The sequence below is a fragment of the Heterodontus francisci genome, chromosome 32, assembly GCF_036365525.1.
Source record: "Heterodontus francisci isolate sHetFra1 chromosome 32, sHetFra1.hap1, whole genome shotgun sequence".
Taxonomy (NCBI): domain Eukaryota; kingdom Metazoa; phylum Chordata; class Chondrichthyes; order Heterodontiformes; family Heterodontidae; genus Heterodontus; species Heterodontus francisci.
In genome coordinates this window covers 61,209,180-61,235,722 of record NC_090402.1, presented here as the reverse complement: position 1 = coordinate 61,235,722, position 26,543 = coordinate 61,209,180, and positions in this window count along the sequence as shown.

Sequence of the window (26,543 nt, the reverse complement as noted above, 5' to 3'; positions counted from 1 at the left end):
GGGCCTGTTTCTATGCTGTATGACTCTATGACTCTATGAGGACTGGACAGACTAGATGCAGGAAGGATGTTCCCAATGGCAGGGGGAGGCCAGGACCAGGGGTCACAGTCTAAGGATAAGGGGTAAGCCATTTAGGACTGAGATGAGGGATTTCTTCACCCAGAGAGTGGTGAACCAGTGGAATTCTCTACCACGGAAAGCAGTTGAGGCCAAATCATTAAATATATTCAAGAAAGAGTTAGATATAATTTTTAGGGATAAAAGGATCAAGGGAAATGGGGAGAAAGTGGCTACAGGTTACTGAGTTTGGACGATCATCCATGATCATAATGAATGGCGGAGCAGGCTCGAAGGGCTGAATGGCCTACTCCTGCTCCTATTTTCTATGTTTCTATTTGCAACAAAAATAATAACTCAAATATTTAAATCATTTACAGCAAATTGCAGATGAAAGACAGTAGCAACTATTTCCGAGCTAATGAGGAAGTTCATGATGCTTAAGTTTATAGTGAGATCCACAGGATGGAAAGCACTGTGGGTTTCCTGAATGTGGCCAGAACCAAACATTCAAAGTGTTGTTTTCTCAGATGCAACCACAAGCCTCTTCTCAGTGATTGAAGGAACAACATGATGATCCTCCTTGGTGTCTGCATACTCTTTAGGTTTGAAGATTTGAAGCAACTGTAGGAATCCATGCTATGCCTTGCCCGGGACTGTTTGATGGGACAGCGTAGAGGGAGCTTTACTCTGTATCTAACACATTCTCTACCTGCACTGTGAGTGTTTGATGGGACAGTGTAAAGGAAGATTTACTCTGTCTCTAACCCATGCTGTATCTGACTGGAGATGCTTCGAGCAGACAATCTGTGCTCAGAATGCCTCATTCCCCAGCACTGACATCCATCACCTCAACGAGAACTACATTGAACCCAAAGATAAGGAAAAGCCATCAGTTTTTCCCCCGGACACACATGTGGACAGACAGTGAGAGCCCCGAACATTTTGTAGCGTCTGCTCGATATTTCATCCCTGGGTCTGCGCCTTTGCTGATGATGTGAATTTGATTTCCTCTAGTTACTGATTCACCGTTTGGTGGAAATAGTTTTCCTCATTTACCTGATGAAATTTTGAAGCCCTCCCTCAGATCTCCAATGACCCTTCGTTCTAATGAAAAGAGCCCCAGTTTCTCTAATCTCTCCTGATAACTAAAGCCTCTCTTCCCTGGTATCATCTCAGTGAATCTCTTCTACACCCTCTCCATGGACTTGACATCCTTCCTGGTGTAAGATCCCGGAACTTGATCCAATATTCTAACTGCAGCCAAACCAATGATTTGTACAGGTTTACATGACCTCTGTCCTTTTGTACTCTACACCCCTAATTATAAAACCTAGGATCCCATGTGCTTTTTAACCACTTTAGCAACTTGTCCTCCCACTTTTAAAGGTTTGTGTCTCTGAATCCCTTAGTCATAGAGTCATACAACGTAGAAACAGGCCCTTCGGCGCACCGTGTCCATGCCGACCATAATGCCTATCTATACTAATCCCACCTGCCTGCATTAATTCCATATCCCGTTATGCCTTTCTCATTCAAGTACCTGTCCAGATGCCTCTTAAATGTTGCTACTGTCCCTGCCTCCACCACCTCCTCAGGCAGCTCATTCCAGATACCCACTATTCTTTCTGGTTCTCGACCTTTCTGCCAATGGGAACCGTTTCTCCTTAACTACCTGGCCTAGACCCATCATAATTTTGAACACCGCTATCAAATCTCCTCTCCAGAGAACAGCCGCAGCTTCTCCAATCTATCCACGGAAGTGACGTCCCTCATTCCTGGAACCATTCTTGTAAATCTCTTCTGCACTCTGTCTAATGCTTTCATATCCTTCAAGTGTAGAAACCACAATTAGACAGAATAACCCAGTTGAAGCTGAACCATCACTTTGTAAATGTTCACCATAACTTCCTTGCTTTTGTACTGTTTGCCTCCATTTATAAAGCCCAGGATCCCGAATGCCTTTTTAACCATTTTCTCAACCTCCCCTGCCACAGTCAATGATTTGTGCACATATATTCCCAGGTCCCTCTGCTCCCACACCAGTGTTAGAATCGTATTGTTTAGTTTATATTGCCTCTCCTCATTCTTCCGACCAAAATTAATCACTTCACTATTCTCTGCATTAATTTCATCTACCACATGTCTGCCCATTTCACCCAGTTGTCTCTGTCCAGTTGAAGTCTATAACTATACTGCTCAGAGCTGACAATTCTTCAAAGTTTATGTCATCTGCAGTTTTGAAATTGTGCCCGATACACCCAAGTCTAGGTCTTTAATATAGATCAAGAAAAACAATGGTCCTAATAATGACCCATGGGGATTCCCGCTGTAATATACCATCCTCCAGTCCAAAAAAAAACAACTGTTCCCCACTATTCTCTGTTTCCTGTCACTCAGCCAACTGTGTATACATGCTGCCATTGTCCTTTCTATTCCATGGACTTTACTTTTGCTGACAAGTCTTTCATGTGGTACTTTATCAAACACGTTTTGAAAGTGCACATACACCACATCAATCACATTACCTATATCAACCCTCTATATTACCGCATCAAGGAACTTAATCAAGTTAATTAAGCACAATTTGCCTTCAACAAAACCATGCTGGCTTTCCTTAGTCAATACACATTTATCCAAGTGATTGTTAATTTTGTTACATTATCGGTGTGAAAATTTTTCCCATCACTGAGGTTAAACTGACTGGCCTGCAGTTGTTGGGCGTTTCCTTACATTCTTTTTTGAGCAAGTGGCAACATTTGCAATTCTCCAGTCTTCTGGCCCACCCCTGTATCTAAGGAGGTTTGGAAGATAATAGCCAGTGCCTCCACAAGTTCCACCCTTACTTCCCTCAGTACTGGTCCTGGTGGCATCAACTTTAAGTAGAGCCAGTCATTTTAAAACCTCTTCTTTCTCAATATATAGTCCGTACATTGACCCAATTAGCTCCTCTTTCACTATGGATGAGGCAGCATCTTCTGTGGTAAAAACAGATGCAAAGTATTAATTTAGCATCTCAGCCCTATCCTCTGCCTCCATGCATAAATCACTTGTTTAGTCCCTAATTGGCACCACTCCTCCTTGTACAATACCTTTACTATTCAAATGCCTATTCAATACATTTGGCTTCTTCTTCATGTTCACTGCCAGTTTCTTCCCATGCTCTATCTTTGCTTCTCTTATTCATTTTATCACTTTTTCTGAACTTTCTCTATTCAGCCTGGTTCGCATGTGTATTATCAACCTGACAACAAGACGACACACACTTTTTCTGCTTCATCTTATTTTAATCTCTCTTATCACCATGGAGCTGTGGCTTTGTTCACCCTACCCTTGCTCCTCATGGGAAGAAACTTCGACTGAACCCGAACCACCTGCACTTTAAAGCCAGCCCATTGATCAGTTATAATTTTGCCTGCCAATTTTCGCTTCTAGTTTATGTGAACTAGATACGTTTTCACCCATCTGAAATTGGCCCTCCCCAGTTAAATATTTTTACTCTGATTTCTCCTTGTTCTTTTCCATAGCTAACCTAAACCTTATGATACTCTGATCACCATCTTCTCAATGTTCCCCTACTAACACTTGATCCACGGGACCCATCTCATTTCTCCAGAACCAGATCCAGCAATTCCACCTTCCTCATTGCACTGGAAACATATCGATCTGGAAAAGTATCCTGATAACACTTCAGAAATTCTTCCCCCTCTACATTAGGATAATTAAAGTGCCCCCATTATAAATACTAAACAGATTTTGCAACTTTGTAATTTCCCAGCCAATATTTTCCTCTATATCTCTCCCACCAGTTGGTGGCCAGTAGAATACACCCAGTTGTGCAGTGGTACCTTTAATTTTCTGAAGCTTTAATCAAGTAGATTCTGTCCTGACCCCTCCAGGACTTCCTCTCTCTCCAGCATTGTAATACTCTCCTTAATCAATACTGTTATCCCTCCTCCATTCTTTCCTTCCCTATCCTTCCTGAAAACTTTGTACCCAGACCTGCTCTTTTTCCGACCCATGTCTCTGTCATCACTACAACATTATATTCCCACTTAGCTATCTGTGCCTGTGGCTCACCAGCCTTACTTACCACACTCCGTGCTTTCACATACCTGAACTGGCAACCTATTTTAGTCCCTATTGCAGTCCCTCTTACTAATTGGCCCAGCTAATATCTTACTATTTCTCACTCTAGTACTTATCTGTCTCTCCCAATTCTTTGTGCATCTTTTTTTCTTCTCCAACGTTACATCCTCGTTCCCATTGCCCTGCAAACTCAGATAAAACCCGCCCTTTAAACTACGCTCTATTAATATAAGTGGTAACAAAGAAATCCAACAAGAAATTCAGAACATTCCTTACTCAAGCCAGTGTTGAATATGTGGAACTTGCTGCCAGATAATGTAATTGAGGGGAGGTGGGGTGTAGTGGTGATGTCACTGGAATAGTAATCCAGAGGCCCAAACAAGTTCTTGGGGGACATGAATTCACATCCCACCATAGCAGGTGGTGAAATTTAAATTCAATTCATAAAATTTGGAATTAAAAAGCATTGAAACTATTGTCAATTGTTGTAAAAACCCATCTGGTTCACCAATGTTCTTTAGGGAAGGAAATCTGCTGTCCTTGTCTGGTCTGGCCTACATCTGATTCCAGACCCACAGCAATGTGGTTGACTCCCTCTGAAATGGCCTGAACCCAGCTCAAGGGCGATTAGGGATGGCCAATAAATGCTAGCCTAGCCAGTGATACTGACATCCCACGATCAAATAAAAAAAAATGAGGCAAATAACATAGATGCATTTAAGCAAAGGTAGAAAAATACATGAGGGAGAATGGAGTGGTATGTTGATAGGATTAGAGGATGCAGGTCACATGGTAGGATACACATGAGGAGTATTCACACAGATATAGAACAGTTGGGCAGAAGGGTTTGTTTCTGTGTTTTAAATTGCATGTGAAACTGTTTCCACTGGCAAATAGCTTGGATATCAGAGGGCACAATTTTAATCTAAGTGAGAAAGGAACCTAAGGGTGGGAGAGGATATCTTTTTACACATTATGAAATACATTGTCTGAAATGATGGTGGAATCAGATTCAATAGTTATATTTCATTCTTGATCAAAAAATTAACATGAAATGGTAAAATGCAGGTCGAAGGAGGAAGAGTAGAGCAGTTGGAATAATTGTATGGCTCTTGTAAAGATCCTGCAAATGCACGATGGAGCGAATGGCCTCCTTCTGTACTGTAAGATTCTATGACTCTGACTGTCGAGACCAAGTTGCTTCTGTTGACTGACAGTTTTATCATGTCCACATCCTTCAGGTCTCTTCAGCTGCTTGGAGGAGATGGTTTGTAGCCCAGTAATTGGATGGTCTCAATGGTGGAGCTCATTGTCAACAGTGTTAAAGGCTGCAGTTGATTTAAGAAAAATAAAGGGGAACCGTGGACCATGGTCACAGACAGAGGCTGTCATTCGTGACTTCCGTTATGATGTCGATGCTGTGGCAAGTGTGGAAACACAACTCAACAAATTCAAACATGGAGTGACTGGAAAGAAGGAAGCAAGTTTGTGTGGTGGCAACACATTGAAGGAATTTGGAAAAGAGGCAAGATCAGCAAGTGTAGCGCGTGGGCTTTTTGCTCATCTCTGATTCCGAGTAATTGTGTTTCAAAAATCTCTTAGGAGGAGGAAACTGGAGAGGCCCCATAAACCAAAGCTGACAATGGAAATTGTGATTGCAAAGATCATTGGGAAGCTGGTTGTTTGCAGAAAGCAGAAAATACTCTTCTGCTTGTTTGAACAAGTGGAACAGTGGCAACTGAGTGGTGAGATAACAGTGGTTGATCACATACTTTATAATTATTAAACTCGTGGTTGCCAAGTTTTGATCTGCGAGATCTGTTCGAAATCGATCCCATTTGCACAGTGGTAGTGCCACACAACATGATGGTGGGTATGCTCAATGTGAAGATGGGACTTTGTCTCCACAAAGACTCTGCGGTGGTCACTCTTACGAATACTGTCATGGACAGATGCATCTGTGACAGGAAGATTGGTGAGGATGAGGAGATATATTCCAGAATAGTCCAGTGAAAGGAGGAATATGTGTGCAGGAAAAGCAAGTTTAAATGTTTGTTGAACGTTCAGGATGATGGCCAAGAATCACAGAATCACAGAATAATACAGTGCAGAAGAGGCCCTTCGGCCCATCGAGTCTGCACCAATGCATTAAAGACACCTGACTTGTCTACTTAATCCCATTTGCCAGCACTTGGCCCATAGCCTTGAATGTTATGACGTGATAGTGCTCCTCCAGGTACTTTTTAAAGGATGTGAGGCAACCCGCCTCTACCACCCTACCAGGCAGGGCATTCCAGACCGTCACCACCCTCTGTGTAAAACAATTCTTCCTCAAATCCCCCTTAAACCTCCCGCCCCTCACCTTAAACTTGTGACCCCTCGTAAATGACCCTTCACTAAGGGGAACAGCTGCTCCCTATCCACCCAGTCCATGCCCCTCATAATCTTGTACACCTCGATCAGGTCACCCCTCTGTCTTCTCTGCTCCAGCGAAAACAACCCAAGCCTATCCGACCTCTCTTCATAGCTTAAATGTTCCATCCCAGGCAAGATCCTGGTGAATCGCGTCTGCACCCCCTCCAGTGCAATCACATCCTTCCCATAATGTGGCGACCAGAATTGCACACAGTACTCCAGCTGTGGCCTTACCAAAGTTCTATACAACTCCAACATGACCTCCCTGCTTTTGTAATCTATGCCTCGATTGATAAAGGCAAGTGTCCCATATGCCTTTTTCACCACCCTATTAACCTGCCCTTCTGCCTTCAGAGATCTATGGACAAACACGCCAAGGTCCCTTTGTTCCTCGGAACTTCCCAGTGTCAGGCCATTCATTGAATACTTCCGTGTCACATTACTCCTGCCAAAGTGTATCACCTCACACTTTTCAGCGTTAAATTCCATTTGCCACTTTTCTGCCCATTTGACCATCCCGTCCAGATCTTCCTGTAACCCAAGACAGTCAACCTCACTGTTAACCACTCGGCCAATCTTTGTGTCATCCATGAACTTACCGATCCTACCCCCCACAAAGTCATCGATGTTGATTATATAAATGACAAACAATAGGGGACCCAGCACAGATCCCTGTGGTACACCACTGGACACTGGCTTCCAGTCACTAAAACAGCTGTCTGACATCACTCTCTGTCTCCTACAGCTGAGCCAAATTTGAATCCACCTTATCAAGTTACCTTGTATCCCATGTGCATTTGCTTTCTTGATAAGTCTCCCATGTGGGACCTTGTCAAAGGCTTTGCTGAAATCCATGTAAACTACATCAACTGCACTACCCTCATCTACACACCTGGTCACATGCTCAAAAAATTCAATCAAATTTGTTAGGCATGACCTCCATCTGACAAAGCCATGCTGACTATTCCTAATCAAATAATGCCTCTCCAAGTGGAGATAGATTCTCTCCTTCAGAATTTTCTCCAATAGTTTCCCTACCACTGACATGAGACTCACTGGTCTATAGTTCACTGGATTATCTTTGCAACCTTCCTTAAATAGTGGGACCATTTTTAACTGTTCTCCAGTCCTCTGGCACCTCCTCCGTGGCCAGAGAGGAATTAAAAATTTGGGTCAGAGCCCCTGCAATCTCCACCCTTGCTTCCCACAGCATCCTGGGGCACAAATCGTCCGGACCTGGAGACCTTTAAGCCTGCCAAAACCTCCAATACCTTGTCACTCCCTTTGACAATTTGCTCAAGAACCTCACAGTCTCTCTCTCTCTCTAATTTCCATATCTACATCCTCTTTCTCTTGGGTGAAGACAGATGTGAAGTATTCATTCAACACCCTATCAATGTCCTCTGGCTCCACCCATAAATTTCCCCCTTGGTCCCTAATGGGTCCTACTCTTTCCCTGGTTATCCTCTTCCCATTGATATACAATATCTTGGGATTTTCCCTACTTTTACCAGCCAGAGCTTTCTCATTTCCCCTCTTTGCTCTCCTAATTGCTTTCTTAAGCTCCATCCTACACTTTCTGTACTCCACTAATGCTTCTATTGATTTGCTCTCCTTGTATTTGCTAAAAGCCTCTCTTTTCCTTCTCATCGTACCCTAAATGTTTCAGGTCATCCATGGTTCTCTGGGCTTGTTGCTCCTACCTATTACCCGAGAGGGAACATGTTGGGCCTGCACCCTCCCCATTTCCTTTCTGAATGCCCCCCACTGCTCTTCTGTAGATTTCCCGACAAGTAACTCTTACCAGTCTACCTTGGCCAGATCCTGCCTTATTTTACTAAAATTCGCTCTCCCCCAATCCAAAACCTTTTTTTGCAACTTGTCTATTTCTTTCTCCATAACAAGCTTAAATTGTACCATGTTGTGGTCACTATCACCAAAATGTTCCCCCACCAACATATCAACCACCTGTCCGGCTTCATTCCCCAGAATTAGGTCCAGCACTGCACCCTCCCTTGTTGGATCCTCTACATATTGAGCTAAAAAGGGCTCCTGTATACATTTTAAGAACTCCACTCCATCTAAGCCCTTAACACGATGACTATCCCAATTAATGTTGGGAAAGTTGAAATCACCTAATATAATTACCTTATTATTTTTATACATCTCTGCGAATTGCACACATATTTGCTCCTCAATTTCCTGCTGACTATCTGGGGGTCTATAATAAACACCTAGCAATGTGGCTGTCCCTTTTTTATTCCTAAACTCTACCCATAAAGCTTCATTTGATGCCCCCTCCAAGATATCATCTCTCCTTACTGCAGTAACTGACTCCTTAACTAATATTGCAATGCCCCCTCCTCTTTTACCCCCTCCTCTGTCTGGCCTGAAGATTTCTATATCCAGGATATTGAGCTGCCAATCCTACCCCTCCCTCAACCATGTCTCCGTGATGGTTACTATATCACAATTCCACGTGTCAATGCTTGCCCTTAACTCATCCGTTTTACCTGTAATACTCCTGGCATTAAAGTAGAGGCCATCCATCCTGGTCTTACTCCCTTGAAACTTACTTCTGTTGTATTCCCTCTGACTTGTTTGCTTTCCTGTGTTTAGCTGTGTCCCTATTCTGCTAGGAGTCTGCGTCCCCTCCCCCTGCCAAATTAGTTTAAACTCCTCCCAACAGCACTAGCAAACCCACCAGCAAGGATGTTAGTACCCCACTGGTTCAGATGTAGACCGTCCCTCTTGTACAGGTCCCACCTGCCCCAGAAATGGACCCAGTGGTCCAGGAAACTAAAACCCTCCCTCCTGCACCAACTCTTAAGCCACGCATTCATCTGTGCTATTCTCCTATTTCTATACTCGCTAACACGTGGCACTGGGAGTAATCCAGAGTTTACAACCTGATAGATCCTGCTTTTTAGTCTGCTGCCTAACTCCCTGAATTCTTGATGCAAGACCTCATCCCTCTTTCTACCTATGTCATTGGTACCAACATGTACCATGACCTCTGCCTTATCACCCTCCCCCTTCAGGATGCCCTGCAGCCGTTCAGTGACATCCCGGACCCTGGCACCAGGGAGGCAACAGACCATCCTGGAGTCACGTTGATGGCCACAGTAGCGCCTATCTGTTCCCCTGACTATAGAATCCCCTATTACTATTGCTTTTCCTCTCTTTCCCCCTTCCTGTGCAGACAGGCTGCTTGTGGTGCCAGAAGCTTGGCTCTGTCCGCACTCCCTGGAAGAACCAGCCTCATCAGCCTCCAAAATGGAATACCAATTTGCAAGCGGACCCCAGTGGACTCCTGAACTACCTGCCTGTTTCTCTTGGACTGCCTGGTGGTCACCCATTCCCTTCCTTCCTCAAGTCCCTTCAGCTGCTGTGTGACCATCTCTCTATACGTGCTATCCACAATGCTCTCAGACTCACGGATGCTCCACAGTGTTTCCAGCCGCCGTTCCAGCTCTGAAACCCGAGCTTCCAGGAGCTGCAGCTGGACACACTTCCTGCACACATGCTGGTCCCGGGGACTGGAAATGTTCCCGGATTCCCATATGCAGCAAGAGGAGCAAACCACGGCTTTAAGCTCTCCTGCCATGACTAAACCCTTTAAATTTAAAACTTTAGAAGACTATTATAATAAAAATAAATCAACTAAGTCTTGCTAAAACAATGACTTACAATTCAATCCAGCTTGAAAAATACCCACCAGGACTTCTCACCAGTCAGCTGTGCTCTGTGGAAACTCTTGGCTCCCCTCATGCTCTTTGAGGACAGGTAGGACAGGTTCCCTCCTCACCAAACTCCCTCAGTCACAAAACTCTCACTTTAGCACTCTCACACAACCCAAGTCAGCACTCTAGGGCAAACAAGGTCAGCACTGTAAGATGGCCCACTTTTATACTGTCTGACACTAGCCCCTGAAAACTGGTTTAAGCCAATTATCTAATTAACAATGTGCAGCTGCAAGCAGAGCCTGAGTGAGCTCTGTTTAAAGCTGGTCTAAAACCCACCTTCTCCAACCCAAACATCAACTGTTAATTTGCGAAATAAAAGAAAGACTAGACTTTAGATAAAACTAACCCTTAATTACCCTCAGTCACAAAACTCCCACTTTAGCACTCTAATGCTACCCAAGTCAGCACTCCAGAAATGAGGTCCGTGGATTGGTGGAATCGGGTGAAAGAGTGGAGAGTAAGAAAGTGCAAAGAGGTACTGATAGTGGACTGGATTTTACCAAGCACTCGACATCGGGCTCCATGGCAGGGGGATAGCGGGGGTGCTGAAAGATGGGGCCAACAGCAGTCCACCACAGAGCCCAACATCAAGAGGGCCCGGCCCGATCCTCCCGGCAGCAGCGAGGTTCCATGGCTGCTCCCAGCCACTGGGTGACGGGACCCGGATTTAAAGATTTAAATTAATTAAATGGATAAATTTCAATGGATTTACCTGCAATCTTGAGGGTCCGCTGCGATCTTTGGCACAATGACTGGCACTCCAGTGCCTTCAGATTCCTGTCACGGGGAAGGCGGTGTGACACTGCTGGGGAGGAGTGAAGATTTTCAGTGCGGGAGGGGGTGTCGGTGTCAAATTAACATAATGGGTTTTTGGGATGGTGGGAAGGGGTGAACTTTAAACTTTGTGCAGTGTGGGGGGTTGGTGGAGGTCACATTTAATAGGTAAGTGTTTTGCAGGGGTGGGGAGGGGTGCATGTGGTGGAAAGGTGAAATAATTAATGTAATTGTTATTGGGGGAGGGAAAGGGCCATTTAAAATTTATTGGATAAATTTTGGGGGGGATATTTCTTGAAAAATGTAAATGATTCAGCAGGGCTGGCTGCCCTTTAAAAATGGCGTCAATGCCCGCGCACAAGCAGCTGACGCCATCACTGGGGACAGACAGCCACGTAACTGGGGGCTGGGCTGCCCCAGCTATTTAAATGAGCCGCCACGCGGGAGATCATGGTGGCTATTCAGTGTGCGGGCTGCCACTTTTTGGCCTCTCCAGCAAGGTTGGCGGCAGACTCTTAAAATCCAGTCCAGTGAGTCCCGCAGTGACTCTTGTGTCAGAAAACGATCACGTACCATAGAAAGACCCTCCGTTAGTGTACGAGGAAGATCTCATGTCGTTTTCCCAACAAACATTAAAGTGAAAATAGGGGCTATAGTTTGAATGGATCTACCAATGAAATAAAGACGACAGAGCAGTATCAGTACAGAATTTGAAACAGAAGTCATCATGATTGTAAATTTTTGGGAGCTGCCAATAAACATCTGGTTAAATGAATAAAAAAGATAAAATGAAGGAAGTTACATCATTTGAGAGAGTTGGAATTTATTCTGAGGGACCAGATAAAGTTCAACCAGATGGATTTGTACTGAAAATGTCCTTGGAGACAGAACTTATAAGGTTAAAGCCAGGCAAGTTGCTATGTGTTTTGAAGAGTGACTGGGTGAGTATATAGGATTACATCAGATATGTGGCACAGAAACAGGCCATTTGACCCAACCAGTCCATGCTCCACTCGACCCTCTTCCCACTTTTCTTCATCTAAATCCATCATTGGAACCCTCTATTCCCTTCTCCCTCATATGTTTTCAAACATCCCCTGAAATGATTCTATAATAATAGGGCAGCACAGTGGCGCAGTGGTTAGCACTGCAGCCTCACAGCTCCAGCGACCTGGGTTCAATTCTGGGTACTGCCTGTGTGGAGTTTGCAAGTTCTCCCTGTGTCTGCGTGGGTTTCCTCCGGGTGCTCCGGTTTCCTCCCACATGCCAAAGACTTGCAGGTTGATAGGTTAATTGACCATTATAAATTGCCCCTAGTATAGGTAGGTGGTAGGGAAATATAGGGACAGGTGGGGATGTGGTAGGGATATGGGATTAGTGTAGGATTAGTATAAGTGGGTGGTTGATGGTCGGCACAGACTCGGTGGGCCGAAGGGCCTGTTTCAGTGCTGTATCTCTAAACTAAACTAAATATTCACTTCAACCACATTCTGTGTTATGGAGTTCCACATTCTCACCACTCTTTGGATAAAGCAGATTCTTCTGAAATCCCAATTGGATTTCTTGGTGTCTATCTTATATTGATGGCTTCTAGTTGTGCTCTTCCCCACAGTAGAAACATTCTCTCTGTATCCACTCTCTCAAAAACTTCCATAATTTTACAGAACTCTATGAGGTCACCCCTCAGCTTCTGTTTTTCAAAAGAAAAGAGATCCAGTTTGTTCATCCTTTCCTGAAATGTAAACTCACGCATTTCTGCTGTCATCCTTGTAAATCTTCTTTACACCTCTCCAGTGTCTCTATCTCCTTTTTATAATCTGCTGACCAGAACTGCATCCAGTGTAGTCTAACCAGTGTTCGATACTGGTTTAGCACAACTTCCCTAATTTCAATTCTACTCTGAAAATAAAGCCTTGTGCTTGGTTTGCTCTTTCATGGCCTTGTTAACCTTTGGCACGACTTTTAGTGATTTGTGTATTTGTACTCTGAAATTCCTTTGCTCCTCTACCCCTCACAGACTTGCACCTTCCAAGTCATAATTTATCTCCCTATTCTTCTCACCTTAATATACTACCTCATATTTTTCTCTGTTGATCTTCATTTGCCAATTATTTGCCCATTTTGCAAGTTTATTAATGTCCTCCTGTAATTTGTTGCAGTGGACCCCCCCCCCCCCCAAGTATTGACTGTCCCTGCTAATTTGCAGTCATCCGCAAATTTAGAAACATTTTTTTGATTCCAAAGTCCAAACGGCTAATGTAAATTGTGAACAGCACTGATCCTTGTGGAACACCACTTCCACCTTCTGCCATTATGATTAACTATTGCTTACTCCAACTCTCTGCTTTCTGTCTTGAAGCCAGGTGCAATCCATTCGACTACTTGTTCCCTGACTCCACATTCTCTGACCTTATTCATTAGTCTATTATGAGGCACATTAGTGAAGGCCTTTTGAAAATCCAGGTAAATTACATCAACTGCATAACTATTGCCTACTCTTTCTGTTGCCTCCTCCAAAAAATACACTAAGATTATCAAGCAAGATTTTCCCTTTTGAAGTCCATGCTGAAGTATTTATTATTATATTTTTCATTGCTAGATGTTCTTCTATTCTCTACTTTTGTTGGGATTCCATTATTTTTCCTACCACTGATGTTAAGCTGACTAATCAATAATTCCCTGGGCATGTTCTGTCCCCGTTCCTAAATATAGGAATTACACTAGCTATACATCAGTCCTCTGGCAGTGCTCCATTCTTTTAACAAAATATTTGCAACAATATCGCTGCTATATTTACACGAGATTCTTTTAAAATGCATAGATACAATCCATCTGGACCAGGGGGTTTATCCTCCTTGACTTTGATTAGTTTATTCAATAAATTTCATTTTTATTTTAATTGCACTTGTATCATTATTCAGATCATTATTCAATGTCATGTCTACTTGTTTTATCACCCAGGTACATAAACAAGTGAAATGATAAATTCATATTTCTGCCATCTCACTATCGTTACCTGTGGGATTATCCTGTCTATCTCTGAATGGTCATATTCTGATCCCAGAATTCCTATTCCAGGCTCTGATATATTTCAATGAGATCCGTTTTGCTGAAAATAGGATGCATTCAAGTAAAAGCAAATCCAATAATATTTTATTTGTATCATTAAGAGAAACTTTCAGGCATATTCATGATGCATGTTGGTGATTACTTCTGGGGTGGTACTGTAGAATTTATTCATAAGATAAGGGTAGAATTTAAAGTCAGAAGTCAGGCTTGTTGGATGTTGGAATATATTGGATTAGATATTAAGCAAAGTAGGTGGGGAATAAATTGAAATCAAAAATTCTACTTGGTGAGTGTTACTCCCATTCTGATTAACCATACTGCATCATCACAGAGAGATGATATTTTATCGAAAGAAGAGATAAAGTGATTCTGAACGACATGTGGATAATCATGTATTGTGGGATAATGGACACTCTACAAAATTGTGTGATTGTGTGATTGAAAAAAGTTTACAGATTCACCTCGCTATCTTGAAACAAATGCTGCAGAGAAAGGAAATCTCGAACATTAAATGGGTGGATGTAAGTCATCAACTTGGGAAGTGCACCCAGCTCCAGCTCCTCGAGGACCGCGTTAGGGAACTGGAGCTGGAGCTGGAGGAACTTCGGATCATTCGGGAGGCGGAGGGGATTATTGAGAGGAGTTATCGGGAGGCAGTCACACCTCAGGTAAAAGAAGAAGGTAGATGGGTTACCGTCAGGGGAAGGAGAGGGAACCAGCAGGCAGTGCAGGGATCCCCTGTGGCCGTTTCCCTCAACAACAGGTATACCGTTTTGGATACTGTTGGGGGAGACGACTTACCAGGGGTAGGCAATGGGATACAGGTCTCTGGCGCAGAGTCTGTCCCTGTTGCTCAGAAGGGAAGGGGTAAGAGGAGCAGAGCATTAGTCATTGGGGACTCCATAGTTAGGGGAACAGATAAGAGGTTTTGTGGGAACGAGAGAGACTCACGGTTGGTGTGTTGCCTCCCAGGTGCCAGGGTACGTGATGTCTCGGATCGTGTTTTTGGGATCCTCAAGGGGGAGGGGAAGCAGCCCCAAGTCGTGGTACACATAGACACCAACGACATAGGTTGGAAGACAGATGGGGATTTAAGACAGAAATTCAGGGAGCTAGGGTGGAAGCTTAGAGCGAGAACAAACAGAGTTGTTATCTCTGGGTTGTTGCCCGTGCCACGTGCTAGCGAAGTGAGGAATAGGGAGAGAGAGGAGTTGAACACGTGGCTGCAGGGATGGTGTAGGAGGGAGGGTTTTGGTTTCCTGGATAATTGGGGCTCTTTCTGGGGTAGGTGGGACCTCTACAAACAGGATGGTCTTCACCTGAACCAGAGGGGTACCAATATCCTGGGGGGGAGATTTGCTAGTACTCTTCGGGGGGGTTTAAACTAATTCAGCAGGGGGATGGGAACCTAAATTGTAGTTCCAGTGTGCAGGATGTTGAGAGTAGTGAGGTCAGGGATAAGGTTATAAGGACACAAGAGGGCACTGGCAAGCAAGAGCTTGGTGTAAAATGTGTCTACTTCAACGCCAGGAGCATCCGGAATAAGGTGGGTGAGCTTGCAGCATGGGTTGGTACCTGGGATCTCGATGTTGTGGCCATTGCAGAGACATGGGTAGAGCAGGGACAGGAATGGATGTTGCGGGTTCCGGGATTTAGATGTTTCACTAAGAACAGAGAAGATGGTAAAAGAGGGGGGGGTGTGGCATTGTTAATCAAGGGAAGTATTACAGCGGCAGAAAGGACGTTTGAGGACTCGTCTACTGAGGTAGTCTGGGCCGAGGTTAGAAACAGGAGAGGAGAGGTCACCCTGTTGGGAGTTTTCTATAGACCTCCAAATAGTTCCAGAAATGTAGAGGAAAGGATAGCAAAGATGATTCTTGACAGGAGCGAGAGTAACAGGGTAGTGGTTATGGGGGACTTTAACTTTCCAAATATTGACTGGAAATACTATAGTTCGAGTACTTTAGATGGGTCTGTTTTTGTCCAGTGTGTGCAGGAGGGTTTTCTGACACAGTATGTAGACAGGCCAACCAGGGGCGATGCCACATTGGATTTGGTACTGGGTAATGAACCCGGCCAGGTGTTAGATTTAGAAGTTGGTGAGCACTTTGGTGATAGTGATCACAATTCGGTTAGGTTTACCTTAGCGATGGGCAGGGACAGGTATATACCGCAGGGCAAAAATTATAGCATGGGGAAAGGAAATTATGATGCGATTAGGCAAGATTTAGGATGTGTAGGATGGGGAAGGAAACTGTAGGGGATGGGCACAATCGAAATGTGGAGCTTATTCAAGGAGCAGCTACTGCGTGTCCTTGATAAGTATGTACCTGTGAGGCAGGGAGGAAGTTGTCGAGTGAGGGAGCCGTGGTTTACTAAAGAAGTTGAAGAGCTTGTCAAGAGGAAGAAGAAGGCTTATGTTAGGATGAGACGTGAAGGCTCAGTTAGGGCGCTTGAGAATTACAAGCTAGCCAGGAAGGATCTAAAGGGAGAGATAAGAAGAGCAAGGAGAGGACACGAGAAGTCATTGGCGGATAGGATCAAAGAAAACCCCAAGGCTTTCTATAGGTATATCAGGAATAAAAGAATGACTAGAGATAGGTTAGGGCCAATCAAGGATAGTAGTGGGAAGTTGTGTGTGGAATCGGAGGAGATAGGGGAAGTGTTAAATGAATATTTTTCGTCAGTATTTACAGTGGAGAAAGAAAATGTTGTCGAGGAGAATACTAAGATACAGACTACTAGGCTAGATGGGATTGAGGTTCACAAGGAGGAGGTGTTAGCAATTTTGGAATGTGTGAAAATAGATAAGTCCCCTGGGCCAGATGGGATTTATCCTAGGATTCTCTGGGAAGCCAGGGAGGAGATTGCAGAGCCTTTGTCCTTGATTTTTATGTCGTCATTGTCGACAGGAATAGTGCCGGAAGACTGGAGGATAGCAAATGTTGTCCCCTTGTTCAAGAAGGGGAGTAGAGACAGCCCTGGTAATTATAGACCTGTGAGCCTTACTTCGGTTGTGGGTAAAATGTTGGAAAAGGTTATAAGAGATAGGATTTATAATCATCTTGAAAAGAATAAGTTCATTAGAGATAGTCAGCACAGTTTTGTGACGGGTAGGTCGTGCCTCACAAACCTTATTGAGTTTTTTGACAAGGTGACCAAACAGGTGGATGAGGGTAAAGCTGTGGATGTGGTCTATATGGATTTCAGTAAGGCGTTTGATAAAGTTCCCCACGGTAGGCTATTGCAGAAAATACAGAAGTATGGGATTGAAGGTGAATTAGTGCTTTGGATCAGAAATTGGCTAGCTGAAAGAAGACAGAGGGTGGTGGTTGATGGTAAATGTTCATCCTGGAGTATAGTTTCTAGAGGTGTACCGCAAGGATCTGTTTTGGGGCCACTGCTGTTTGTCATTTTTATAAATGACCTGGAAGAGGGTGTAGAAGGGTGGGTTAGTAAATTTGTGGATGACACTAAGGTCGGTGGAGTTGTGGATAGTGCTGAAGGATGTTGTAGGGTACAGAGGGACATAGATAGGCTGCAGAGCTGGGCTGAGAGATGGCAAATGGAGTTTAATGCGGAGAAGTGTGAGGTGATTCACTTCGGAAGGAGTAACAGGATTGCAGAATACTGGGCTAATGGGAAGATTCTTGGTAGTGTGGATGAGCAGAGAGATCTTGGTGTCCAGGTACATAAATCCCTGAAAGTTGCCACCCAGGTTAATAGAGCTGTTAAGAAGGCATATGGTGTGTTAGCTTTTATTAGTAGGGGGATCGAGTTTAGGAGCCACGAGGTCATGCTGCAGCTGTACAGAACTCTGGTGCGGCCGCACCTGGAGTATTGCGTGCAGTTCTGGTCACCGCATTATAGGAAGGATGTGGAAGCTTTGGAAAAGGGTGCAGAGGAGATTTACTAGGATGTTGCCTGGTATGGAGGGAAGGTCTTACGAGGAAAGGCTGAGGGACTTGAGGTTGTTTTCGTTAGAGAGAAGGAGGAGAAGAGGTGACTTAATAGAGACATATAAGATAATCAGAGGGTTGGACAGGGTGGATAGTGAGAGCCTTTTTCCTCGGATGGTGATGGCAAACACGAGGGGACATAGCTTTAAGTTGGGGGGTGATAGATATAGGACAGATGTCAGAGGTAGTTTCTTTACACAGAGAGTGGTAGGGGCGTGGAACGCCCTGCCTGCAACAGTAGTAGACTCACCAACTTTAAGGGCATTTAAGTGGTCATTGGATAGACATATGGATGAAAATGGAATAGTGTAGGTCAGATGGTTTCACAGGTCGGCGCAACATCGAGGGCTGAAGGGCCTGTACTGCGCTGTAATGTTCTATGTTCTATGTTCTAACTGTCTAATTGTTTTACAGAAAGAAATGCATGTACAAAGAAATTGTTAGGGGTCTTAGAGGAGGGGCATCTCGCAATGTAATGTTTTGTTCATCTTATGGAGGTTCCTTATTCAATTTGTTTAGAAATTTCAGTTGGACATATTAATTCTTAGTTTTATTTAAAGAGAGAGAACAAAATTGCTAGTTGTATATTGATTGGTCAGTTGAACTGGTTGTGGATTTAAACTCGACCAGATGCTAGTTGTGATGTATTGGAGTTAAGTATTATGATGAAACATCCTAAAGTAGAGACTGTTTAAAGGGCAAAGAAAACATTGAGAAAATTAAATCTGGATAAATACATCCTTAATTTTCCATCCTGAGATGATCCAAAATACATGAAGTGAGCCATTTTTCACGATGCTTCACTTGCAAATCTTGCTGTTGGGTATTCCAGTGCAACTGGTTTCATAATATTATTGATGGGTGAGAATTGTTAATACTGTCCTTTATCTTGGGAAACCAAGAAAATAAAAAGGGCTGTTAAAAGTACTCCAGCTGCCAAAACACCAGCTCTCGTGGAGGCAGTGGATATGGGATTCTATTTGTCAAATATTTTAAGTGTGATGCAGTACAGTGGGCATACTGAAGATAGTATATCCATTGAATATTCTGTCGATAATAGTTCATTGTGAGATAATGTGCATTCTACAAGAAAGTGTCACAAAGAAAATGTTACAGATTGATCTTGCTGATCTTGATACAAATGCTGGAGAGAAAGAAAATCTCTAACATGAGATTGGATTGAAGTTCAGTACCAAAGGAAATGCATGGACAAAATTAACTAATTATTATTTAAAGACAGAGAAGGGAATCTGCTCATTCGATGTTAATTGTACTAAATTGCATTCATGTGGTTGACATTCACTTGTGCCTCTTTAATTAGATACTAACAGAAACTGTGGTTATTGGGTGAGGAGGTACAAGTTTGTGTTGTGTTTCTCTGTATCTAATTTCTAATGCACTTGTGTGAAGATAGGGTCCAGTTCTATCCATCATCACCAGGCTTGTAGATCATAACATTCAGAAGTTAGGACGGATATTGTTGCCCTGGAGAAGTGCACAGAGTTTCATTAGATTGATTCCCAGGATGAGACGATTGTCCAATGAGGAGAGTTTGAATTGAATTTGGCTATGCTTTCTGGAGTTTCGAGGAAGGACAGGTGATCTCATTGAAAAATAAAAGATTCTGATGGGGCTTGGCAGGGTAAAGATTGAGAGCCCATTTCCCCTGGCTGGAGGATGTAGAACTATGGGGTATAATTATCTCAGGATAAGTGGATGGCCATTGTGGATTGAGATGAGGAGAAATTCTTCACTCAGAGGGTTACGAATCTCTGGAATTCTCTACCCCAGAGGCTGTGGATGCTCAGTCTTTGATTATGTTCAAGGCTGAGATCCCTAGACTTTTGGACTCTCAAGGTATCAGAAGATAGGAGGATCAGCCGGCAAATGGAGCTGAGGTCAAAGATCAATCATGATCTTATTAAATGATGGAGCAATCAGAGGGACAGAATAGCCTACACCTGCCAGTATTTGTTCAGTTATTGTTTTCTTATTACAGGCGAATATGATCTTCAATGATTAAATGATAAGACGGGGTAAATAGAAACAGACTGATTCCAGTCATTGACAGGGCAAGAATGAGTGTTCAGAGCTGCAGAGAATTCATTACACAGAGAGTTGTGGGGTTGTAGAATTCACTTCCTGGGTTCGTGCTTGAGGCTGAAATGACTTCAATGCTCAAGATTAGCTCTGGTAGACGGATGATGGAAAAGTAATTGACTGGATATAGAAACAGTCTGAGTAAATGTGATCAGAAATAATTGCTCTTGGTGAGGATGAAAGCTAGCACCGATTGAGTGGAACTAATGTCCTGTTTAACCTCGATGTATTTCTAAGCTACAAAGAACAAAGGATGGTGGGAATTGATACATAGAATCCTGAAGAGAAAATTAACTTCATCTGTGAATGTTGTGGAGTTTTCCTGAGCAGAAATATGACTTACGTATGTATTAAATAACATATTATCGATAAAATATTACATAAAAGTGTTTGGGGCTTGGATTTCACCATATCTTCATTCTTTCGACAATGATATGAAATGTGTACGTTATCATTAGCAGCTCCCCAATTTATCTGCAACATTTTCCCCAGTTATTTCATCGAAAGATTTCTCTACTCTCTGTTCATAACTAAAGCCTCACATCCTTTATATCATCTGAACTTGGTCAATGTTTATACATTATTAATACATCCAGTTTGACTTCTCATTTATCTCAATGCTGTGTGTGGGACCTGGCTGTGAACAAATTGCCTGTCAGACGTGTCTCCAAAAACGATAGTGATAGTACTTCATTGACTAAGAGGGAATTTGCAGCTTCAGTAGATGTTGGGTGCTGTATAAATGAAGCACCATCTTTCTTCCTCCCACTTTTTAGATATATCTGAACTCCATTCCTTTCATTCCATTCTGCAATGCATTTTTCTTCTTTTCCATCTGTCCAAGCTACTGAAATATCAATATCCTCCTGGTGTCTTACACTCCAGCTCAGTTAGTCACCTTCCATTTCTATCAGGTGCACATTCTGATCATTTGTCTGATACAAAACTCCAGCTCACTTTGTGTTTTGGGATCAGCACTGGTAGCAAACTGCTCACTGTGAGTGCACTGTGACTCCAATGTGAATCCTCTAGGATCTACTGAGATCTCTGTCCATCCAGCCTGAAAAATATCATAAAATTATGGGAGGTCCTCCAGCAGGTCGACCGTGGAGTTCTAATTGAGTGGATCTACAAAGTGCTCTTTCCAGTGGGTGTTGCTATTGTCCATGTCTTTGAGGAGTGTCTTGTCAATGTTGGATCTTACTGGTGTTGGTCTGTGTATTGAGTCCATAGATTTCTTGCCTTGAAATAGGGGTGAATGTCATGCAACTCAGTGAGGAAATGGATTTTCTCAGATTTCACTTTCTACCATTTTTTTCTTCAAATCATGCTTTCTTCTTTGACCTTTGGCTTTGACTGTCTGCTGGGCAACATTTTCTACTGTGGAATAAAAACAGAAAGTGCTGGAAATACTCAGCAGGTCTGGCAGCATCGGTGGAGAGAGAAATAGAGTTAACCTTTCAGATCTGTGACCTTTCATCACCATGAAACCAGACCTGAATCATTAACTCTGTTCCTCTCTTCACAGATGTTGCCAGAGGTGCTGTGTATGTGTACATCGAACCCTTTCTGTATTGATTTCAGATTTCCAGGGCTGAATTTTGATTGGCGGTGAGCTTTAAAAATGTTGGTCCACCTGTGCGGACCGCCAATAGTGAAGCTGCCGCCATATTGACCACAACGGCTCATTATCATACGCGCGATGCGCCCCCTCCAAATGACGTGAAGTGGGCGGGATTTCCGGCACTGGGATCGGCGTCGGGTCAGATGATGAGCAGGTGCTATTTAATGGGCAGCCAATCCTGCATTAGTTTAAAAAGCTGAACAGCCAACCTTGCAGCCAGAAGTGAGAGCAGTTAGACTGTGGAACAATCTGTGCATTTAAAGGACCAGAAAAAAATCCAAAGATGGCAGACGGGCACTCCACCTTGGCCCCACGGTTCAGCGATGCCTCCCTGGTCATTCTCCCCCAGGCTGTGCAGGCAAGGTCTTTTTCCCCAGCGATGGTAAGAAGAGGCCCTCCCACCTGACGAAGGCAGCCTGGCTGGAGGTGACAGAGGAAGTTGGTAGTGGGGCCATGCGGCATGACTGGGTACAGTGTCACAAGAGGATGAACGATGTGCAGGGAGGAATGACGTGACATGAATGGATCAAAGTATGAAAGAATTCACCCTTGTCTGCTCCTCAGTGCATGGCACCTACATGAAAGGCTCATTCAGTAGTGCAGACCGAGCATCCCCTAGCTTTGGGCCTAGCACTCCTCTTGTGACATGTATCATGTTGTTGCTTTTCCATGCTTCATATCTGCCTCCTTGCTCCTCCAGGCAAAGAGGGCCCACAATGCTCAGGAGGTGAGTCGGACTGGTGGAGGAGTACTGGATCTCTGAATGCTGACACAGGCTGAGGAGGAGGCCCTGGATCTGGCTGTGACACATGTGAACTGTTCAGTCGGTCATGTTGAGCTCAGGGTCCTGGGTGAACAGACAGCCATTTGATATACACAATGATCACTGTGAAAACCTTATGGTTTGAGATGATGCTGTAATAATTGTTACATGCTCACCAGAAAGACTGACAGTGTGCTCTTCACTTTGTGTCTTGCAGGTCCACACTCTGACTCAACCCTGGTGGCCCAGGACACCTCCTGAACCCCTGAGGAAGAGACATCCTCAGAGGATGCAGCATCCCATGACACTCCCACACCTTCCACCAGCACAGATTTTTTTTTTTATTCTTTCATGGGATGTGGGCATCGCAGGCCAGGCCAGCATATTATTGCCCATCCCTAATTGCCTTTGAACTGAGTGGCTTGCTAGGCCATTTCGAGGGCATGTAAGAGTCAACCACATTGCTGTGGATCTGGAGTCACAGTAGGCCAGACTAGGTAAGGACAGCAGATTTCCTTCCCTAAAGGACATTAGTGAACCAGATGGGTTTTTACAACAATCGACAATGGTTTCATGGCCATCATTAGACTAGCTTTAAGTTCCAGATTTTTTTTTTTAATTAATTGAATTCAAATTCCACCTTCTGCTGTGGTGGGATTCGAACCCATGTCCCCAGAGCAATACCTGGTTCTCTGGGTTACTAGTCCAGTGACAATACCAGTACGCCACTGCCTCCCATGTCACCTCAGTGGGAATGCGATCAGCCTTAGCATCTGGGTCACAAGCTGGTGAGAGCACTGCACGCGCACCCGAGCAGCTGACTGAGGCTGAGACAGCTGATGTCCCTGACAGTCGGAGGGCTGTGAGTGGCCAGGCCCACGCTGAGCCCCAGGGCATGGTGGAGCTGCAGCAGCAGTCATGGCAATGTCTGGTGGAGATGCCACAGGCCATGCACAGTCTTGAGTGGACTATGGGGGAGTCCATCCAAGCCATTACAGCTTCCATGTCCCAGGCATTTGAACACATGGCATCATCCATGGAGATGATGGTGGGCCTCCAAGTGAGCCAGATTCCATTGATCCACGTTGACCTGCAATCCCTCACCAAGGCCATCAGATCCACAAATCAGAAGCAAGGTGAGAGAGGGACCAGGGGCATGGAGTCTGTCCCTGCTCCTGGTCCTTCCCAGGAGAGCAGCGGGGTTCAAACGAACCCTGAGATGGAGGAGGCGAGCCTGCTTGCTACATCTAGGGTCACACTCAAGGAGATTTCAATGTGGACAGCGAACCTCCGCCCTCCGCTGGTGAGTCATGCTTCAGCAACCACGATGTCTGAGGAGCGTCCTGCACTGACGCAGGATTCCCCAAGGCAGCCAGGGCCCTCCAGGCCTCGGGCACAGAGAGGATGACTGCCAAAGTCATCCACAGCCTTTGGGCAATCTGATCAGCAGCCTTCCTCCAGTCAGGCTGCTAGCGCAGAGGTGGCACCGTGAAGGAGCATCCACAAACATTTCAAAAAAACACCGTGACACAATTGGGCGTGCATGTGTGACACTACACTGTAAAAAGTGAATTCACTAAATGTTCTTCACTAACATATGTATTTACTATGTGAATGATGTGTGCCAGTATGTACCGATCATGTCTTCTCCCATTACATCATTGGCTTTCAGAACTGCCGATGTATAGAATAACATCATTGCCATGCCAGTAACACTCAAGTGCATCTCCACGGATGTAATAACATAGACAATAGATCAGTCTGCTGCTGCCAGTAATAGTGGAGACAAAGATGTTGCAGATGCGGACTGCTGCACAATAGGTGAACAAGGGTGATGTGTAGCTCTCACCCGATAGTATGGGCACCCATGCAGATCACCCAGCAGTATGGTCACCCGATAATGCTAACCAGCAGTATAGCCACTCAGTAATGCCACCCAGCAGTATGGCTGGGCCACTCAGTAATGCCACCCAGCAGTGTGGCCATTTGGTAATACCATCTGACAACACGCGCACCATGCAGAGTGTACAACACTGCAGGCTAACAATGGCCTCCGCTCCTCCCTTTACCCCAATCCGGTGTTGGTCATGCCTGCCTTCCCATCGTGGCACTGAGGACTCATCACGGTGCCACTACCTTCCAATGGCAGGGAATCCGACGGCAGGTGAGGGCTGCCTGTTGTCCACTTCATTCCAAACCCCCCATTGAATTGCTTTCAATTGCATCAAATGTACGATATCTATCTGTGTACCAATTTAAATTACTCTCCCATCACAGCGGAGCAGCAATGCCACCTTGAAGCTTTCCCACTGGTGACTAAATCCGGAATTGACTTCACAATGTTGGATTTCCAGGCGGATGTGTCTGATGCTATTCTTCGTCCCCCCACCTCCACCCCACCCCACGCCTCCATCCCACTCCAAATGGCCTCACTAAATTTAGCCCCTTGTCTAGGGAATTATGGATGTAACCATACTTTGCTCACTCTCCATTGCTTCTACATCTGCCTCGCCCTGAGTGACAGGCTGCCCTACCGTGACTCATCCAAGCTCCATGACTCCTCCTCCATCGGTGTCTCCATGGCAATGAAATGCACTCCATCTCTGATTTGTTGACGCTGGTATTCGTTGGCATTCTGAGTGTGTTTCTCCTGTAAGCAGAGACATACACAGTGTCACTCCTGTCTCATTGCCCATGTGTGCTGCTCACTCTGAGGCTCCGTAAACGTGCAGCATTGTGCCGCTGGGATGGCAATGGTGAGATGGCCATTCAGCCACCTCGATGCAGCATTCACCCATCACTGACCATGGGGTTCAGCTGTGTCTGAACTGGGCACCTCAATGTTGATGTTGGTGCCTGGTGTTGCCCCATCCACATCTCTACCACCTGGCTTCACATTTTCATGGGAGCTGGGCTTCCAGTTTACAATTCTAAACACCATTCACCTTTCCAGACTGCAGCAGGACATTAAATCCATTCCTGCACTGGATCCAGGTCCTTGCAATGACCCCTCAGCTGCTTGCGATATTTGTCACCTCCAGCCATGCCTGTTTGGTGAGATTTGCTGGCCTCACCCTCCTGTCTGCTGGAAACAGGTAATCTCTCCTTTCTCTGGCTGCCTGCAGGAGCACCTCCAGGGAGGGGTCACTGAATCGTGGAGTGACCCTTCTCGCTCTGAAATAGATCAAGGGTCTCCTTGAGAATCATCACCATGCTCTCCAATACTACAACCCCCTGTGGAGATGTCCACGTGGTGGGGTGACACAGATAGTCATGACAGCTCCTTAACACTACTTCTGTCTGATGATACCCCAATGTCTGCAGGATCTTTGATATTTTCTTCCTCAGCTATCTTCTTCACCAGGGTAACTGTGAATGATTCTATGTTGAGAAACATTGGATCAGTCTTTCCAGAGCTCACTGGAAGTAGAGAATGGCTCAGTTCTGGACGAGACTTTGTTCCTACCCTCTCACTGGGCTGTCTGATAGACTCACTGTCGCTCAGTTCTATTATTTACACTAAATTCTATGATTCTAAATCCTACTGCTCTTCAATATGAAGAAATGCTTTAACCATTTCATTTCTGAGTGATGAACAATTAAAGAGTGTCTTTGTTCATTCACTCACAGTTAAAATCAGATATCTACTTGGACTGACTCTCTTCTTTCTTGCTCTTCAACAATGAACACTTCCTTTTCACAGTGTTTCTGTTCTCCGGTGAGCTTGCAAGAGTTGATGGATTTTCTGAACGTACTTGTCATTAAACTCTGTCCATGTTGCTCTCTCAGGCACAAGTGCACAGTTTGTTCTACTTTGTTGTATTTTGTTCACTCCTGCTGTGTCTGTGTTGCCATGGTTTTCATTGTGAGGCCCGGTTACATAACCCCTCAGTTGAGATGTGGTCCTGGGTGATGTGCCCATGTAGGTCCTGCCAGCTGTTTGTGCC